The 19,139-nt window shown below is 44.1% G+C and overlaps 1 protein-coding gene across 2 annotated transcripts in view; it reads left to right on the top strand.

Annotated features, from left to right (window-relative positions):
- The first annotated feature begins 16,209 nt into the window (after positions 1-16,209).
- The window catches only part of ATG4C (autophagy related 4C cysteine peptidase), a 72,414-nt gene continuing 69,484 nt past the window's right edge, over positions 16,210-19,139 (top strand). The window contains exon 1 of one of the 2 annotated variants that reach the window (XM_068239334.1): positions 16,210-16,292. The gene's annotated coding sequence lies outside the window, so the exon portion shown is untranslated. Of the gene's footprint in view, positions 16,293-16,365; positions 16,632-19,139 lie in introns of those variants that run through there. The other variant, XM_068239335.1, reaches the window with a different exon arrangement.

Here is a 19,139-nt window from a genome sequence, read left to right as displayed (position 1 = left end):
AAAAGCTTACACTTTTTAAAATCTCTCCCAAAAGCGCCGGAAAACGCTCATGAAATTGCTAACAAAACTCTGAATAAAAACGCTAGCGATAGCGTTTTGCGATTTGTAGCGGGATCTAGGCCTGAAAGTCCTTACAGACAAAATATTTTTTGGAACGTCTGTCATATTTTTTTCCTTAAAGATTGGGTATAAAGTGTTGCGCCTTATGGAAATAGCAGCTGCTCAACCTAGAATGGGGTATTCCCAAACCCCTAAAGAATAAAACAAAGTGTAAAAAATACTAAGTTGGCGCTAAGGACAATATGATAAATGATTTTAATAAATGCAGTAGGATGATACAGTGGATCCACAATAAATACTCCTTACACAGTTGGAGATCCGATTAATGTAACACGCATGCTCTCACAATCACACCCACTGCCCTGCTGCAGCAGAAAAATCTAAAAATGCATATACAAAAAAATAAAATATAAAAATATAAAAAATGATGATGAAAACTTCTAGCTTGATAATGTGACGATGACTTCTCCTCCTTTAAAGATAAAGGGATCTTTGACCACAATGATAAATAGATTGATTGATCTTATCGATTGCTATAGTTCATTAATGAAACGGTGCCACAAACTTGATTAGTGATCACAATAATAAATGAATGGATGCTTCTTATTGGTTGATAAAATTCATTAGTGGATCAATGCCACAAACTGGATTGATAATTCAATAACACAAATGACTAAAACCAGATAATAGATGCCACGATACTGTATACAGTCTTTAAATACTTGCGTAGTTTTCCGTGGCAATGACAAGAAGTTTCCAACTCACAACCTCCGTAGGCGTTCCTCCGTACACTGGTTGGAGCCGCTCGATCCTGTCAGCCCCGGCCGGCGACTAGACAGGAGAGACTAGACCTGCTGCTAAGAGGTTACTTGCTGCAGTGTCGGGCAAGCTCACCCGGCTCCAACAGAATAATGGTGAACGGTATCCACAATGTGAAGCTGTGATTCCGTAGACACTCGGAGCCCGTGGTGTGTGCTGAACAGACCTCCTTCCGCGATCGTGCTAGTGACGTCACAAACAGCTTAGCCAATCGCTGACGCGTTTCGGAAGGTACGCCTTCCTTTCTCAAAGCTGGCTGCGGACAGGAGGATCCACACTTTTATTGAGGCTGTGAGGTCATGGACTTTTAGGTAAAAGCATAAAGTTCAAGATCTTTATTTAAACCCATTGGGATCAAAGTGTTCAAATTATATATCCAGTGCGTCTCATGCCTGGACATTTCCAGTATAAAATCTCCACCCCTCCACGATCTTTTAACCTCTTCAATCGCGCAGAAAGCAGTGCCTCTAATGGAACAATTGTGCTGCTGTTTATAGTGTTCAGAGAGCGGATGTTTCATATTGCCTTTGAGAATATTATTACAATGTTCTGCCAGCCGATCTTTCAGTGGGCGTTTGGTCCTGCCAACATATTGTTTCTGGCATGGGCACATGATTACATATATGACTCCCCTAGTATCACAATTCATTACTTGCCTAATTTTAAAGCTATTCTTATCTGCAGTGGATGTGATTTCATTCACTCTACCAACTGGCATACTTGTTTCCCTACACATCCTGCAGAAACCACAATTTTTAAAATAGCCTGTTTTACTGGCTGTTTTGTTCTCTCTAACAGTAGGGGCTATAATCCTTCCTAAATTTCTAGATCTTTTCAAGATCAGTCCTGGTTTATCAGTTAATATGGGGTTCAATATAGGATCCTCCTTCAGAATACCCCAATGTTTTTTTATTATGTTCTGTACTTTCCTAGTCTGTGAAGAGTGATTGAGTATCAGTTTTGGCTGTTCTTCATATTTGTTCCCTTCCCTGATCTTATCTCTCAGAAGATCTTCTCTTACAGTATGTAGGGCATGGTTTCTAGCATTCCTGATGTTTTCAGTCGAGTAACCTTTTTCTTCAAATCTCAATTGCATCCTGTCGGCTTCTTCTTCAAAATCCTTTAAATGGGTACAGTTTCTCCTAAGACGGAGAAATTGCCCCTGAGGTATATTGGATAGCCACCTCAAATGGTGACAGCTATCTATATTGATATAACTGTTAATGTCCACCTCTTTCCGATATGTTTTTGTAATAATATGACCTTCATCCACCAGAACAGTTAAATCCAAGAAGTTGACTCGATTCTTACTGTAATCTCCTATGAAATTCAAATTATAGTTATTATTATTAATCCATAGGAGAAAATCCTCAAGGCTACCCTGTGTGCCCTTCCAGACGAAAAATACATCGTCTATAAATCTCCTCCAGAGCACCAGGCTGGTTCCGGGGCCCTCTGGCCCCCTGAGAGCAAACTCCTCCCAGTGGGCCATATAAAGGTTCGCGAAGGCCGGAGCGAACCGGGTCCCCATCGCCGTCCCGGTGCCCTGGAGGAAATATTCACCCCCAAAAGCAAAATAGTTATGCTTAACAACATTGGGGTATTCTGAAGGAGGATCCTATATTGAACCCCATATTAACTGATAAACCAGGACTGATCTTGAAAAGATCTAGAAATTTAGGAAGGATTATAGCCCCTACTGTTAGAGAGAACAAAACAGCCAGTAAAACAGGCTATTTTAAAAATTGTGGTTTCTGCAGGATGTGTAGGGAAACAAGTATGCCAGTTGGTAGAGTGAATGAAATCACATCCACTGCAGATAAGAATAGCTTTAAAATTAGGCAAGTAATGAATTGTGATACTAGGGGAGTCATATATGTAATCATGTGCCCATGCCAGAAACAATATGTTGGCAGGACCAAACGCCCACTGAAAGATCGGCTGGCAGAACATTGTAATAATATTCTCAAAGGCAATATGAAACATCCGCTCTCTGAACACTATAAACAGCAGCACAATTGTTCCATTAGAGGCACTGCTTTCTGCGCGATTGAAGAGGTTAAAAGATCGTGGAGGGGTGGAGATTTTATACTGGAAATGTCCAGGCATGAGACGCACTGGATATATAATTTGAACACTTTGATCCCAATGGGTTTAAATAAAGATCTTGAACTTTATGCTTTTACCTAAAAGTCCATGACCTCACAGCCTCAATAAAAGTGTGGATCCTCCTGTCCGCAGCCAGCTTTGAGAAAGGAAGGCGTACCTTCCGAAACGCGTCAGCGATTGGCTAAGCTGTTTGTGACGTCACTAGCACGATCGCGGAAGGAGGTCTGTTCAGCACACACCACGGGCTCCGAGTGTCTACGGAATCACAGCTTCACATTGTGGATACCGTTCACCATTATTCTGTTGGAGCCGGGTGAGCTTGCCCGACACTGCAGCAAGTAACCTCTTAGCAGCAGGTCTAGTCTCTCCTGTCTAGTCGCCGGCCGGGGCTGACAGGATCGAGCGGCTCCAACCAGTGTACGGAGGAACGCCTACGGAGGTTGTGAGTTGGAAACTTCTTGTCATTGCCACGGAAAACTACGCAAGTATTTAAAGACTGTATACAGTATCGTGGCATCTATTATCTGGTTTTAGTCATTTGTGTTATTGAATTATCAATCCAGTTTGTGGCATTGATCCACTAATGAATTTTATCAACCAATAAGAAGCATCCATTCATTTATTATTGTGATCACTAATCAAGTTTGTGGCACCGTTTCATTAATGAACTATAGCAATCGATAAGATCAATCAATCTATTTATCATTGTGGTCAAAGATCCCTTTATCTTTAAAGGAGGAGAAGTCATCGTCACATTATCAAGCTAGAAGTTTTCATCATCATTTTTTATATTTTTATATTTTATTTTTTTGTATATGCATTTTTAGATTTTTCTGCTGCAGCAGGGCAGTGGGTGTGATTGTGAGAGCATGCGTGTTACATTAATCGGATCTCCAACTGTGTAAGGAGTATTTATTGTGGATCCACTGTATCATCCTACTGCATTTATTAAAATCATTTATCATATTGTCCTTAGCGCCAACTTAGTATTTTTTACACTTTGTTTTATTCTTTAGGGGTTTGGGAATACCCCATTCTAGGTTGAGCAGCTGCTATTTCCATAAGGCGCAACACTTTATACCCAATCTTTAATCTCTACAATTTCCCTTATTTAGTGAGTGCGGCCACTATGGAACCTGAACCACAAGTTACCAGCAACTTGTGGCAATACAGGGAGGACAGATTAGAAAGATTAGAAAAATTCTTTAGACAGGAAGCAATTAAATCTGTTAATCCACTTGAGAATGATATTATCAAGACCCACTGCAGGTCTTTAGAAAAAATGTTAGCAACAGAAACAAAAAACCTATGGGAGGTATATACACTTGAGAGATACCATTTGCATGGCATCAGCCCACCTGGACTGGTTGTCTATAAGTCATTGGCCTATGATCTCCAATCGGAGTCTGTACAGTTAGAGTGGGACCGTATGTTTCACGGTTTCACCCTTCAGGTGATGGAATTCCTGTTGGAGGTAAGAAAGATGCAACTTCTTAAATCCAGTGAAGAAATTAGACATACATATAAGAAACTAGAACCATATCAAGAAACGGAATGTTATAAGAATTTGGAATCAAATATACAAATTAGATTGATCAATATGGAAGAAGATATTATTATAAGGAAGAAGAAGAAGTTTGAAAGAGATGGTCTCTATGGAGAGGATAAACATCTCGGTACGCATTTGGGAAAACCGAGAGATAGGAAACTATCTACTGAAGACATCATAAGCAGTGAAGGATCCTTTGTTGAGGACCACAAGGAGGTTCGTCAACAAACTTTAACGGTGAACCAGGTTGGGGATCAGGCTGAGATTCATGGAGAAGAAACAATTTCTATTGATCCTCATAGAGATCACCAACAAGATTGCCAACAGACTATAATGGTAAAACAGGTGGAAGTTCAAGTTGAGATCCACAGAGAGGAAACAATTCCCACTAGTCGAGAAATGACCACATCGAATGCACTCAGTTGTGAAAGTATTGGAAATAAGGAAGATACTATTGTGATTAGGAATATAACAGTTAATCTAGGAGATAAACAACAAGAAAAATCGAATATGAACATAGAGGATCACAATATCAACTCGATAACTCAGACTGGGCAGGCTAATGAGGGAATCACTATGAGGAATGAGTGTAACCAGGCCCCCATCGATAAAACTATAGATGATCACATCAAGGGAGAGGTTGATAGATCCAAATCCCATGTCCCTAGGATAGAATCTGACGATAATGATGATATTGGGGAGGGAGCAAGTGCTAGTGGTGCAATATCCATCTCTAATCGATACGAGCAACTAAATTCACAAAATATTCCCAAAACTAGGCCTCATTTTTTAGATTATCGCACTGCACTCAAATTTGGAGCTCCACAGTTACAGAGAGAAACGAGGAGCACTACAAAACAACAGTCATATCAAAGGAGGAATCCACCCGACAAACATCAACCCAATCTAGATGTCTATCTACGAAAAAATCGGCGATCAAGAAACACACTAGAGGACGAAGAGGTAGGGGTATCAATAAGAAAATCAAAGAGCCATCACAGATAGTTTTGGAGGTCCCACAGATGGGGGGGGGGGGGATTTTCAATCTTAGCTCTAGAACACTCACGATGGAGGAACATTCTCTATTAACTAGGGGTGTGAAATTTGCACCAGGAACTAAGGCCAATAAATTTGAAACCTACATAGGAATCAAGAAATTTATGCGCAAATTGTGTCTTAAAAAATTTTTTATGAAAAAGACAAGGACTGTAGTATCATCAGATCCAGAGGTGAGAACAGAGGTGCCTGTTATCCATTCAGGTCTAAAAAATCCATCACGCTTCCATCCAGCTCAGGAAATGAGTAAAGCTATGAATATTTTTGAATCTCTGGTTTTAAAAGACATCAAAAAAATGAATACTAGATTTGCAGATAATTTAACGACTAAAGAAAGAAAATCTATGAGGGAACTGAGAGACGATCAGTCTATTATCATACGCCCAGCTGACAAGGGGGGAGGGTTAGTGATACAGGACATTGAGGACTATAACAAAGAAGCACTTAGACAACTGGATGATTTAAATACATATTCTAAATTAAAATTAGATCCCACTGGGAAGTTTTTGAAAAGATTGGAGAAGTTGCTGTTAGAGGGGAAACGGGAAGGAATTCTTAATGAGGAGGAATACAGTTATATATATATTGATAATCCAAGGATACCAGTGTACTACCATCTTCCTAAGATCCACAAGCGGATGGCAGAACCCCCCGGGAGACCAATAATCTCGGGAATAGGGTCTATGACGTCCAACTTATCCAAGTATGTAGACCAATACCTGCAGAAGGTGGTCAAAACCACTCCATCATATGTCAGGGATACAGGCCATTTCTTGAGGATATTGAGCGACTTGGAATGGGAAGAAGAATACTGGTTATGCACAGTAGATGTGAGTTCCCTCTACACTGTGATACCACATGACAAAGGAATAGAAACAACTAGACACTTTCTGGAATCAGATGCTGAGATCCCGGAAGTACAAAGGGAGTTCATCCTCCGGGGTATTCTGTTTATCCTTAAGCATAACTATTTTGCTTTTGGGGGTGAATATTTCCTCCAGGGCACCGGGACGGCGATGGGGACCCGGTTCGCTCCGGCCTTCGCGAACCTTTATATGGCCCACTGGGAGGAGTTTGCTCTCAGGGGGCCAGAGGGCCCCGGAACCAGCCTGGTGCTCTGGAGGAGATTTATAGACGATGTATTTTTCGTCTGGAAGGGCACACAGGGTAGCCTTGAGGATTTTCTCCTATGGATTAATAATAATAACTATAATTTGAATTTCATAGGAGATTACAGTAAGAATCGAGTCAACTTCTTGGATTTAACTGTTCTGGTGGATGAAGGTCATATTATTACAAAAACATATCGGAAAGAGGTGGACATTAACAGTTATATCAATATAGATAGCTGTCACCATTTGAGGTGGCTATCCAATATACCTCAGGGGCAATTTCTCCGTCTTAGGAGAAACTGTACCCATTTAAAGGATTTTGAAGAAGAAGCCGACAGGATGCAATTGAGATTTGAAGAAAAAGGTTACTCGACTGAAAACATCAGGAATGCTAGAAACCATGCCCTACATACTGTAAGAGAAGATCTTCTGAGAGATAAGATCAGGGAAGGGAACAAATATGAAGAACAGCCAAAACTGATACTCAATCACTCTTCACAGACTAGGAAAGTACAGAACATAATAAAAAAACATTGGGGTATTCTGAAGGAGGATCCTATATTGAACCCCATATTAACTGATAAACCAGGACTGATCTTGAAAAGATCTAGAAATTTAGGAAGGATTATAGCCCCTACTGTTAGAGAGAACAAAACAGCCAGTAAAACAGGCTATTTTAAAAATTGTGGTTTCTGCAGGATGTGTAGGGAAACAAGTATGCCAGTTGGTAGAGTGAATGAAATCACATCCACTGCAGATAAGAATAGCTTTAAAATTAGGCAAGTAATGAATTGTGATACTAGGGGAGTCATATATGTAATCATGTGCCCATGCCAGAAACAATATGTTGGCAGGACCAAACGCCCACTGAAAGATCGGCTGGCAGAACATTGTAATAATATTCTCAAAGGCAATATGAAACATCCGCTCTCTGAACACTATAAACAGCAGCACAATTGTTCCATTAGAGGCACTGCTTTCTGCGCGATTGAAGAGGTTAAAAGATCGTGGAGGGGTGGAGATTTTATACTGGAAATGTCCAGGCATGAGACGCACTGGATATATAATTTGAACACTTTGATCCCAATGGGTTTAAATAAAGATCTTGAACTTTATGCTTTTACCTAAAAGTCCATGACCTCACAGCCTCAATAAAAGTGTGGATCCTCCTGTCCGCAGCCAGCTTTGAGAAAGGAAGGCGTACCTTCCGAAACGCGTCAGCGATTGGCTAAGCTGTTTGTGACGTCACTAGCACGATCGCGGAAGGAGGTCTGTTCAGCACACACCACGGGCTCCGAGTGTCTACGGAATCACAGCTTCACATTGTGGATACCGTTCACCATTATTCTGTTGGAGCCGGGTGAGCTTGCCCGACACTGCAGCAAGTAACCTCTTAGCAGCAGGTCTAGTCTCTCCTGTCTAGTCGCCGGCCGGGGCTGACAGGATCGAGCGGCTCCAACCAGTGTACGGAGGAACGCCTACGGAGGTTGTGAGTTGGAAACTTCTTGTCATTGCCACGGAAAACTACGCAAGTATTTAAAGACTGTATACAGTATCGTGGCATCTATTATCTGGTTTTAGTCATTTGTGTTATTGAATTATCAATCCAGTTTGTGGCATTGATCCACTAATGAATTTTATCAACCAATAAGAAGCATCCATTCATTTATTATTGTGATCACTAATCAAGTTTGTGGCACCGTTTCATTAATGAACTATAGCAATCGATAAGATCAATCAATCTATTTATCATTGTGGTCAAAGATCCCTTTATCTTTAAAGGAGGAGAAGTCATCGTCACATTATCAAGCTAGAAGTTTTCATCATCATTTTTTATATTTTTATATTTTATTTTTTTGTATATGCATTTTTAGATTTTTCTGCTGCAGCAGGGCAGTGGGTGTGATTGTGAGAGCATGCGTGTTACATTAATCGGATCTCCAACTGTGTAAGGAGTATTTATTGTGGATCCACTGTATCATCCTACTGCATTTATTAAAATCATTTATCATATTGTCCTTAGCGCCAACTTAGTATTTTTTACACTATATTTTTTTCCTTGTCAGTGGCCTTGCTGGAGTAATTTTCTCTTCTTTGGAAATGCGCCACATTGCCACCTTGAGGCCTTGTTCACATTGTGTTCGGCTCACGTGTCTGTCCACGGTGGGTTTTTTTTTTTAAGCGTTTTCCGGTGATTTTCTGCACATTTGCTCATTTTTGTGGGCGTTTTTGTAAGCGCTTTTGCAGAGCGCTTCTGTCTTTTGATCCAGGAAAAAATACGGAAAAAATAAATACAATATATATATTTTTAATAAAAAAGTTCACGCAATCGCTTGCGAAAGCGATTTTGTGAGCGTTTTGTGTTTTTCCTATACCTTCCATTAAGGCACCGCTTTTCAAAGCGGATTGCAAATGACCCGCTCTGATATGAACTCTCTCATAGAGAATCATTGCACAAGCGCTTTCAGGAAATCGCCCGGGCTAAAAATTTTACAAAAACGCCTATAATGTGAACAAACGTAAAGACAATCTTCTTGAGGACTTAAAGGGACACTTAAGTCAAACAAAAAAAAATGAGTTTTACTCACCTAGGGCTTCCAATAGCCCCCTGCAGCTGTCCGGTGCCCTCGCCGTCTCCCTCCGATCCTCCTGTCCCCGCCGGCAGCCACTTCCGGTTTCGGTGACAGGAGCCGACAGGCTGGGAACGCGAGTGATTCTTCGCGTTCCCAGCCACAATAGCGCCCTCTATGCTGCTATTAGTACCTGCAGAGTACTTCAGTTCCACTTTAAAGGGGTTCTGTGTGTGTGTAAAATAAAAACGGACACTTAACTGGGGCTTCTACCGACCTCCCTCAGCTGTAATGTCCCACGCAGTCCTCCAACGTTCCACCGTTCCTGGGCGCCGCGACATCGACATTTGATCCACCTGTGCGCGTCAAAAGGAGCTTACTGCGCAGACGCATTACAAGAACACTTTGCACTGTGCCTGCGCAGTAAGCTCCCGATAACGAGCGCGGGAGTGAGCACTATTTGTCTTGTTAAACAAATATCAGACTGGGACCAGCAGTGGGGAACCGAGGATCGTAGGAGGACAGCGCAGGACATGACCGCTGCAGGGGGCCTATAGAAGCCCAAGGTAAGTGTCCGTTTTTATTTTCAAGCCCCCCCCCCCCCCACAGAACCCGTTTAAATGCTTGTTTTTACTAAGGACCTGCGATCCGGATGTGATTCATTGTTCTGAATGATGACATGCGTGTACATTTCCAGGAGCGATCGCTATTACAATGCTAAGGAAATGCTAATCGTGTTCATTTAAAAATCGTGAAAAAGTACAGTAAAAAATACACGATTAATGTGAAAAATGCAGCCGCAAAATGCTAGCACTAATTTTGCATTTGCCACCAGTGTGAATGGCCCCTAACAAGATACTACTGGAACTGGTGGTGCATATTGTCTGTGCAATGTAATACCCCACTGTGACCATAGCCTCAGGGTGTGATCACACTAGTATGTTTGGGAAATGCAGATGATTCCTTGTGAAGATTTTTCCACATGATATATGCACATGTGAACGCAGGCTTTTTTTTTTTTTTTTTTTTTTTTTTACAGTAGCCAGTGAATTACAATCAAGACTGGCATGCATTATGTGGAAAAGTAGTGCAGGATGTATCTTTCTTAAACGCTGTACACAATCGCAGATAGCTCCTAAAAACGCATTACTTGCAATTTCACATTGTGGCAAAACATCTGCATTTTCAACAAGTGTAACCCCTTGCCTCAAAGTTAGCTAATAAATGGTATCAACTTGATCCAAAACCTTCGTTCTTAACAGGACAATAAAGCTAAGGGCCCGTTTCCACTATTGCGTTGCGGAATCGCCGGCGAATCACCGCAGGCAAATCGCATGCGGGTGCGATTCCGCATGCGTTTTTTGCCGCAATTTCGCATAGGTTAGGGTGATGCGATTTTAACCATGTCACTACCTGTGTGAATTAACATGGGTACCTATGCGAAATCGCATGCGAATTCGCGGCAAAAAACGCATGGGGAAAATGCATGCGATTTCCCTATTAAATACATTGCGTGCGATTCGCCTGCATTCCACACGCAGGCGAATTCTGCAGGGTCTACCGTGCAGAAAAATCCTGCACACAAAAACGCAAATAAAACTGACAAGTGGAAACAGTCCCATCCACTTGTATTGCCTATGCGAATCCGCATGCATCGTCTGCATGCGGATTCGTGCTAATGGAAACGGGCCCTTAATGTGTAAATAAATTAAAATATATATATATATATATATATAGTAGTATTTAGTATTTATATAGCGCCGACATATTACGCAGCGCTGTACAGTGTATATATATATATATATCTTGTCACTAACTGTCCCTCAAAGGAGCTCACAATCTAATCCCTACCATTGCCATATGTCTATATTATGTAGTGTAAGTACTGTAGTCTAGGGCCAATTTTTTTTTATTTTTTTTTAGGGGGAGTCAATTAACTTATCCGTATGTTTTTGGAATGTGGGAGGAAACCGGAGTGCCCGGGGGAAACCCACGCAGATACGGAGAGAACATAAAAAACTCTTTGCAGATAGTGCCCTGGCTGGGATTCGAACCAGGGACCCAGCGCTGCAAGGCGAGAGAGCTAACCACTACGCCACCGTGCTCCAAAGAGAGAGATTTAGATGATATAAAAGAAAAAAAAAATAAAGTCAGGAAAAAAATCAGTGAGGGCTCGTTCAGACTAAGGGCACTTTTGCCCTTTTTTCAAGCGCGATTTTCAAAATCGCCCTCAAAACGCTTGTGCAATGATTCCCTATAAGAGAGCTGACATCTGAGCGGTTCTTTTTTGCCTGTACCACTTTTGAGGTGATTTTGCCTCAATGGAAGGTATAGAAATACACAAAACGCTCACAAAATCGCTTTGTGCATCGATTGTGTTTGCATTTTAAGAATAAATACATTGTATTTATTCTTTTCCGGGTCAAAGAGTTCACTTCCTGACTTGCGTCAGGGAGTGAAAAACACATTGCTCTGAAAAAGCGCTTATTAAAAGCGCTTTACAAAAACCGCAGCGCCCACCCGAGCCGGGAGGAGAAAAAAAAATCGCCCACAAAATCGAAAATCGCTGATGTCAGAACTCGGGAGTGAAACTCTATCATTCAAGCAGAGATATGCGCACCATCTCCGACAAAACACTCCCACAGGACTTGACGCCAATCGGCGTTAGGCGATCCTGGGGGAGCCACCGCATACACGTCCATTCATCGGCGTGACGCGTTCGTTTGGAGGTTAATGTCCCATCCATTCAAATACATCCTTGTAATTAGATAAAACTGAGTTCAAGCTTGTTTTAAGGCTCGTACACACATGCAACTTTTCCACACAACCAACCCGACGACATCACCGATCGCACGACCAAGCGCTTGCGGGACTTGTATTTTCCATGCACCAACTAACTGAACACCCAACGCATTTGCGTACTGTGCATGCTAGGAAAACAACGGGCAGCACGATATGGCAGAATTCAAAACGACCTGTACACACATGACCAACTGCACGATATCTGGCTGTTGGATCAGGAAAACTGCCTGTTATCAGTCACTCGTCTAGCCATTTGTCACGCAATCACACGCCAATCAGACCAAATTTGAATAACAGTCAGGCGGAAAAGCTGCACGCATGTACAAGCCTGTTGCTGCTTTAAATACTATAATATTATACCTAGAGATGGCCCGAACCTCTGATTTTCAGTTTGCGAACCGCGAACTTCCGCAAAAATTCGGTTCGCACGAACTTTCGCGAACCGCAATAGACTTCAATGGGGAGGCAAACTTTGAATACTAGAAACACTTATGCTGGCCACAAAAGTGATGGAAAAGATGTTTCAATCACAATATTTTTTATTGGAAAAGGAAAAGATGTTTCAAGGGGTCTAATATCACAGGGTTTCTGCTGCTTGGCCAGCAGGTGGATTTCCTCAGTTTTTCCACCTCCCAGTCCAACACTGCATGGATGAGTGGGATAGATGCCAGAAGTCTAATTATCCCAGTTCCCAAAAAGCCAGGGAACACAGAACTTAACTTCAGGCCTGTAGCCCTTACCCCTGTCATCGCAAAGATCCTCGAACGTGTTGTTCTTGCCCTCCTGAAGTGCTCCACTGATGCACTCCTCGACCCACACCAGTTTGCGTACAGAGCCAACAGGTCCGTGGAGGATGCCATAAACGTCAGCCTTGCACACATCACAGAACACCTCGACAAACCAGACTCCTATGCCAGGATCCTTTTCTTGGATTTTAGCTCTGCGTTCAACACCATCTGCCCAGTCATCCTGCTCGACAACCTTAGGCAGCTTGGAGTCAATCCCACCCTGTGTGCATGGGCCAATGACTTTCTCTTCAACAGAACGCAGCGGGTTATGCTCGGAAACTGCTCCTCCCATGAAAAAACCTCCAACGTAGGGGCTCGGCAAGGGTGTGTGCTGTCCCCGCTACTCTTTTCTCTGTACACCAACAACTGTACCTCATCTGCAGACCCCATCAAAGTCATCAAATTCGCAGACGACACCACTATCATCGGCCTTATCGACAACAGAGGTGAGCACACTTACCGAAGCGAGATTGAGAGGATCAGCAATTGGTGCAAGGGTAACAAGCTCGTTCTCAATGCGACAAAAACTGTTGAGCTCATTGTAGACTTTAGGAAGCATCCCACCATGCTCCCCCCAGTCTTCATTGATGGAACTGCAGTCTCCAGGGTGTCCGACGTACGGTTCCTCGGTACAACCATAACTAACGACCTTATGTGGGAGCAAAACACTTCCAGGATACAAAAGAAGGCCCAGCAGAGGCTATTCTTTTTGCGTCAATGGAAGAAATTCGGTATGCCACGCGAACTGCTGACCAGCTTTTACACCGCTACCACGGAATCAATACTCTGCTCCTCAGTCATTGTATGGTATGCTGGGGCATCCGCTAAGGACAAGTACAAACTCCAAAGGGTAATTAACACCGCAGAAAAGATCATAGGATTGCCCCTACCACCTCTGGACCTTCTCCACACAGCGAGACTGGGGTTGAGGGCTTCCAAGATTTCACAGGACCCCTCTCACCCGGGTAACTGCCACTTCAAATTTATGCAAACATGCCGACGTTACAGGACCATCTATTCCAGAACTCGCCGGGCTGTGGTAGCTCAATGTCAGTGATAGAACAACAGTGACTGTCCAGCTGATCAAATTTGGTCTGTCCACAATGAAGCAACGACCTTATTATCTCGGGTGTGCCCCCCCCCAAGACACTCATGTAGCCGGTGGTCATTGGTTCATTGTGATACGCAAGCCCCTTCACCGCGGCAAGGTAATGATTATGAAGGGGAATTGGCACATGTACATGCCTTTTGTTTTGTTGTTGCAGCTGCAGTGCAGCCAGAAAAATTAGGCAGGCATGTACACTTAGGCAGGCATGTAAACTAGAAAAATTATTATAGCGGTCGCTGCTAGCAGCGGCCTTAAAAATTCAGGAATTTACCTGGGGTACTGGACCCTGTTGGTGGTGGTGGCGGAGAAGGCAGTCAACCGGCCTGCGGGCAGAGATGCTGTGTGGGGAGCGACTTAGTCATGGGGCAGGCAGTCACATGGCGTGAAGGCAGAGATGCTGTGGTCTTCGGGCAGGCCTCAGCGTGCTTTGCAGACCAGGCATCCGTGGTCAGATGGACCCTTGACCCAAAGCTGTGTGCCAGAGATGTCACCAATTGCCTTTCAACATCACGGTACAGTTTAGGTATCGCCTTTTTTTGAGAAAAATTCGTAAGGTAGTTGTCCCTACGTGGGTCTTGGTCTTTCCACGGCTCAATTTTCGGTGGCAGAGAGTACAGATGGCATTGCTCTCACTTAAGGCAGACACACAAAAAATATCCACACCGCTGAGCCCTGGAGTGATGGCACTTTGGTGGTGGCAGCCGACTGAGTGTTAAGTGGGGTGCCAGAATCAGAGCAAGAGGAGGAAGATATGTCACGCTTCCGTGCGGAAGCTGAGAAAGATGAGGTGTTCTGTGTTAAATAGTCAACTACGTCCTGACAATATTGGGGGTTGATGGCACGTGCCTTCTTCTGAACACTGTACTTTGGTCAAGGGCCACACAAAATCACGACAGCGCGACCTCGAACAGACCTGCCAGGTGGCCTGCCTCTGCCTTTTGTTTTGTCCATATTGGGGGGTATGAAGTGAAAGGTATGCACTGACTTGACTAATACAATGTGCAGTCACACAGATGCAGTTAACAGGTATGCACGGAGTGGTATATCACACTGCATGCGCTCACGTAGGTAGGTGGGTGCAATGAACACAACAGGTAGGTATATGCAGTGATGGGTATTACAATATGCACCTGTCACACACAGACACCTACTGGACAGGCACAGTGACACTGCATGCGCTCACGTAGGTAGGTGGGTGCACTGTGAACAACAGGTAGGTATATGCAGTGATGGGTATTATAATGTGCACCTGTCACACACAGACAGGTACCAGGCAGGCACAGTGACACTGTGTGCACTCACATAGGTAGGTGGGTGCACTGAAGTGAACAGGTAGGTATATGCAGTGATGGGTATTATAATGTGAACCTGGCACAGTAGTAATTATACCACCAAGGGGCCAAAGGCCAGCTGCGACTGACTGACAGGGCTGTATATAATGCAAGTGGGCCACAAAAAAAATAATAAAAAAAATCACAAGAACAAGATTAGCTCTCAAAAGAGCTGTTGAGGGGTGCTTTTTTAGCAATAAGAATCAGCAAGGAGCAAGCTAAGAAGCTTCAAGAGCCTACCTAAGCTTTCCCTATAGTTCTCTGCACAGCAGCTCTCCCTTCTCTAATTACTGCAGGTACACGAGTGAGTGATAAGCCTGACGCTGCCTGCCTTTTATAAGGGGGGGGGGGGGGAACCGCTCGGGCCATCTCTAATTATACCTCTTAACTTTTTGAAATGAGAAAAAGGGACACTTAAGCCACACCCCTGCCACACCCCCTGGCCACGCCCCCATCACACCCCTAGTCATGCATACCATAAAGATTTCAAAAGAAAAATAAGTTGTTTTATAATTCAAACCACACTGGTCCTTTCTATCCTGGTTCATTTTCCTTCATATTAACATTTTAAAATTAGTAATCAACAATCAATTTAAAAGATGGGAATAAAGTTTAGAGTCAATCACACATTTTTTAGTAGAGAAATATATATATTTACATAGAAAGAGGGACAAAGCCCTGAAAGAGGGACAAATTAGTAGAAGAGAGGGACAGTTGGAAGCTATATAATATGATTTAAAAAAAAAAAGAAAAGAAATAACTGATAAAACAATACATCAAGCTTTATAACCTCATTTGCAAACTTGCAGTATTTAGCTTGGAACGCCAGCAGCAGCTTCCAGCGCCCCCTAGTGACCTACAGAGGAAGAGCAGTCGCTGCTGCTCCTCCTCTAGGAAGTGATCAGTGGTTGCGATAGTGGGATGAGAGGCTTCACAACATCCGGCTGTTACGGTGGACGCGGCTGGCTTATACAATAAGCCTGGCAAGGTAAGGAGGAGAGGCACAGAGGGGTCCAAGCGACAGGCATTGCGGGGATAACAGCGCTCCTTCCTCGCACTGACACATTTGGATCATTTATCATCTCAGAACGGCTGATTGCTTTGTGTGGGGAGAACAGCGCCACCTGCCTGTTTCATTGCAACCCTGATGATACAATGTAACTGCTGGGATTCCCTCTACCAGCATTGTGACACTATAGTGCCTGTGTGTACTCCATTTCCCAGCATCCTTTGCTGTTGATCTGCGAAGGGACGCAAGATGGGAATGTAGTCTTGGGACATTGCTCTGCTGGGAAGTGTCTGCTGCTGCTGGGTGAAGTTGTAGGTGGTGAGTCGGTAGTTACTTTCCATTATGCGGGGGATCAGTGCCTGATCTGCTGCTGATACTGACAGCCCAGTGTCAACATTGCTTTGTGCTGTGGAATGTATCACATTGGGGATGGGCTTGAATAAGACAAGGTTGTATTATGTATGTGGAAGTTTCAGTGCATGCAGTGTTTTATGGTGCAGAGGGGATTGTGTTTCATCCATTGGGGCATGTTTATCAGAATCAGTGGAAAGAGCTAAACAGGTACACAAGTGGACCATAGAGCTGATCTAGGGGGGCAGAATTATTGCAACCAGTGCAAGGAAAGCTTTGGCAGATCTGCTGCAAAATGGAGCTAAGTCTTAATTAAAGTCTACTTTAGTGGACTCAGCAGGAACTTTGTGAATTGGGGTGCATACTGTGCATGTCTGGAGTCATTGATAGGGCTGGTTTGAGGTGAGTGGTACAAAAGTTGGCACTAGTCTTCTTAGGGAACCCAGCAAGAAACCTCAGGGAAATTTAGCTTACGTGATTAGGTGGACGGCACCCACTTGTACTGCTGCTAGGTTTCCAATAGATTGTTGTAAACTACGTCCACACAACGCTTTGTGCTGTAAGAGGATACTGTGATTTGGAGAACTACTGAAAATTTTAATAAAGACAGATTTACTTAAAGGGAACCTAAACTGAGAGGGATATGGATGTTTCCTTTTAAACAATACAAGTTGCCTGGCAGTCCTGCTGATGTCTTTGGCTGTAGTAGTGGCTGAATCACACATCTGAAACAAGCATGCAGCTAATCCAGTCTTCAGTCAGAGCACCTGATCTGCATGCTTGTTGAGGGGCTGTGGCTAAAAGTATTAGAGACACAGGATCAGCAGGAGAGTCAGGCAACTGGTATTATTTTAATAGGAAAAATTCATATCCTTCTCAGTTTAGGTTCCCTTTAAAGTGAACCGGAGCTGGGGTTCAAAACAAGTTCTTACCCCAAAGAGAAGCAAGCCTCAGGATCCTATTGAGGCTTCCCTCCCTTGTCAGCAGCCCCTATTTGCAGAGCACGTTCCCCCTCCACATCGTGGCCACGCAGCTCCACTTCCTTATTAATTGCCGCGCTGTGGCCGCAGGAGCCCACCTGCTTATGTGCAGCAGCATGGGGCCCGTGGCTCTGGCTCACTGCGCATGCATGGGCGGGCTCAGTCGGCTATTGGGCAGCCATTAATAAGGAAGAGAAGGTAGGTGCGTGGCTATGATCTGATTAGCGACAATGCCTTTTCGCTAATCTTTCGAGCGGCTACGCTCAGCAACAGGGGACATTAGAATACAGAGGGAAGCCTCAATAGGAACCTGAAGCTTTGGCTCAGGTACACTATAACTGGAGCTTCCTCCAGCCCCTAGAAGCCTATGTGTCCCTCGCCTCAGCTCCACTCTGACTATCTCCCGGGGTGCCTTCCTTAGCAGCCTTTCGGTAACCTCTGTGCGAGTGCGCGATCACGTGGCCACGGGACCGTGAGCGGCGGGGCTGCGTGCTATTGCATGCGCAGAAGACACCAAACTGGCTGGGTTGGTGGCTGCTACAGAGGGGACCCTGGGATACTGCCTGAGAGTGGAGCTGCTGCGAGGGACACACAGGCTTCTAGGGGCTGGAGGAAACTACAGGTAAGAAAATCCAAAAAATACCAGATGTAACCTTTAAAGAAAGATTAAAAGCTCAGCTGACCAGTGTTTGCTGATGACTGTGTTAGCTGTTTTACAACCCCCATCTTGAACTTTTGGCCTTTTTTTTTTTTTTTCTTTTTTACTATTCCCTTTACTCAGTATTGTCTCTCTGACACTGGAGGTAAAAAAAAAAAACCTGCCACTCTGAGTGCTGGACGTTAACCCTTGAGGCAGGGAACACACTTGACAGTTTTCGTACGCTTTTTCTGCACAGAAAAAGTGAGAGCTCATGTTAATCAATGGGCTAGTTCACACCTAAAGAAAATCTGTAACGAAAAAAACTCCTCTGGGGGGTACTCGCCTCAGGTGGGGGAAGCCTCCGGACCCTATTAAAGCTTCCCCTGTCCTCATCGGTCCCACGACGGCGGCCAAAAATCCTCCCCGAGCGGCGGCGGCGTAAATATTTACCTTTTGGCTCCAGCGCAGGCGCAGTATCCGCTCCTTCCCACGGAGATAGGTGGAAATAGCCGATCTTCGTCGGGCCGCTCTACTACGCAGGTGCAAGTCGCCTGCGCAGTAGAGCGGACCCGAAGGAGATCGTCTATTTCCGCCTATCTCCGTCACAAAAGCCGCAACAGCGCCCCCGCTGGAGCCTGGAAAGGTAAATATTGAACAGGCTGTCGGGTCTGTCGGGCCGCTGTTCGGAGGGCTGCAGCGAGACCCCTGTGGGACGGGGGAAGCCTAATTAGACAGAGGCGCTCTGCTTGCTATAACTGAATTGCTGTTGTTTATCCCCTGCTTATTGCCTGAAGAAGTGGGCTGTGCCTGCCAAACGCGTTGCATCTTTGGGGTATTTTCAATAAATGTGTATAT

The sequence above is a fragment of the Hyperolius riggenbachi genome, chromosome 6, assembly GCF_040937935.1.
Source record: "Hyperolius riggenbachi isolate aHypRig1 chromosome 6, aHypRig1.pri, whole genome shotgun sequence".
In the NCBI taxonomy this organism is placed as follows: domain Eukaryota; kingdom Metazoa; phylum Chordata; class Amphibia; order Anura; family Hyperoliidae; genus Hyperolius; species Hyperolius riggenbachi.
The sequence above is the reverse complement of the archived record's forward strand: the minus strand, read 5'-3'. Positions and strand labels throughout refer to the sequence as shown.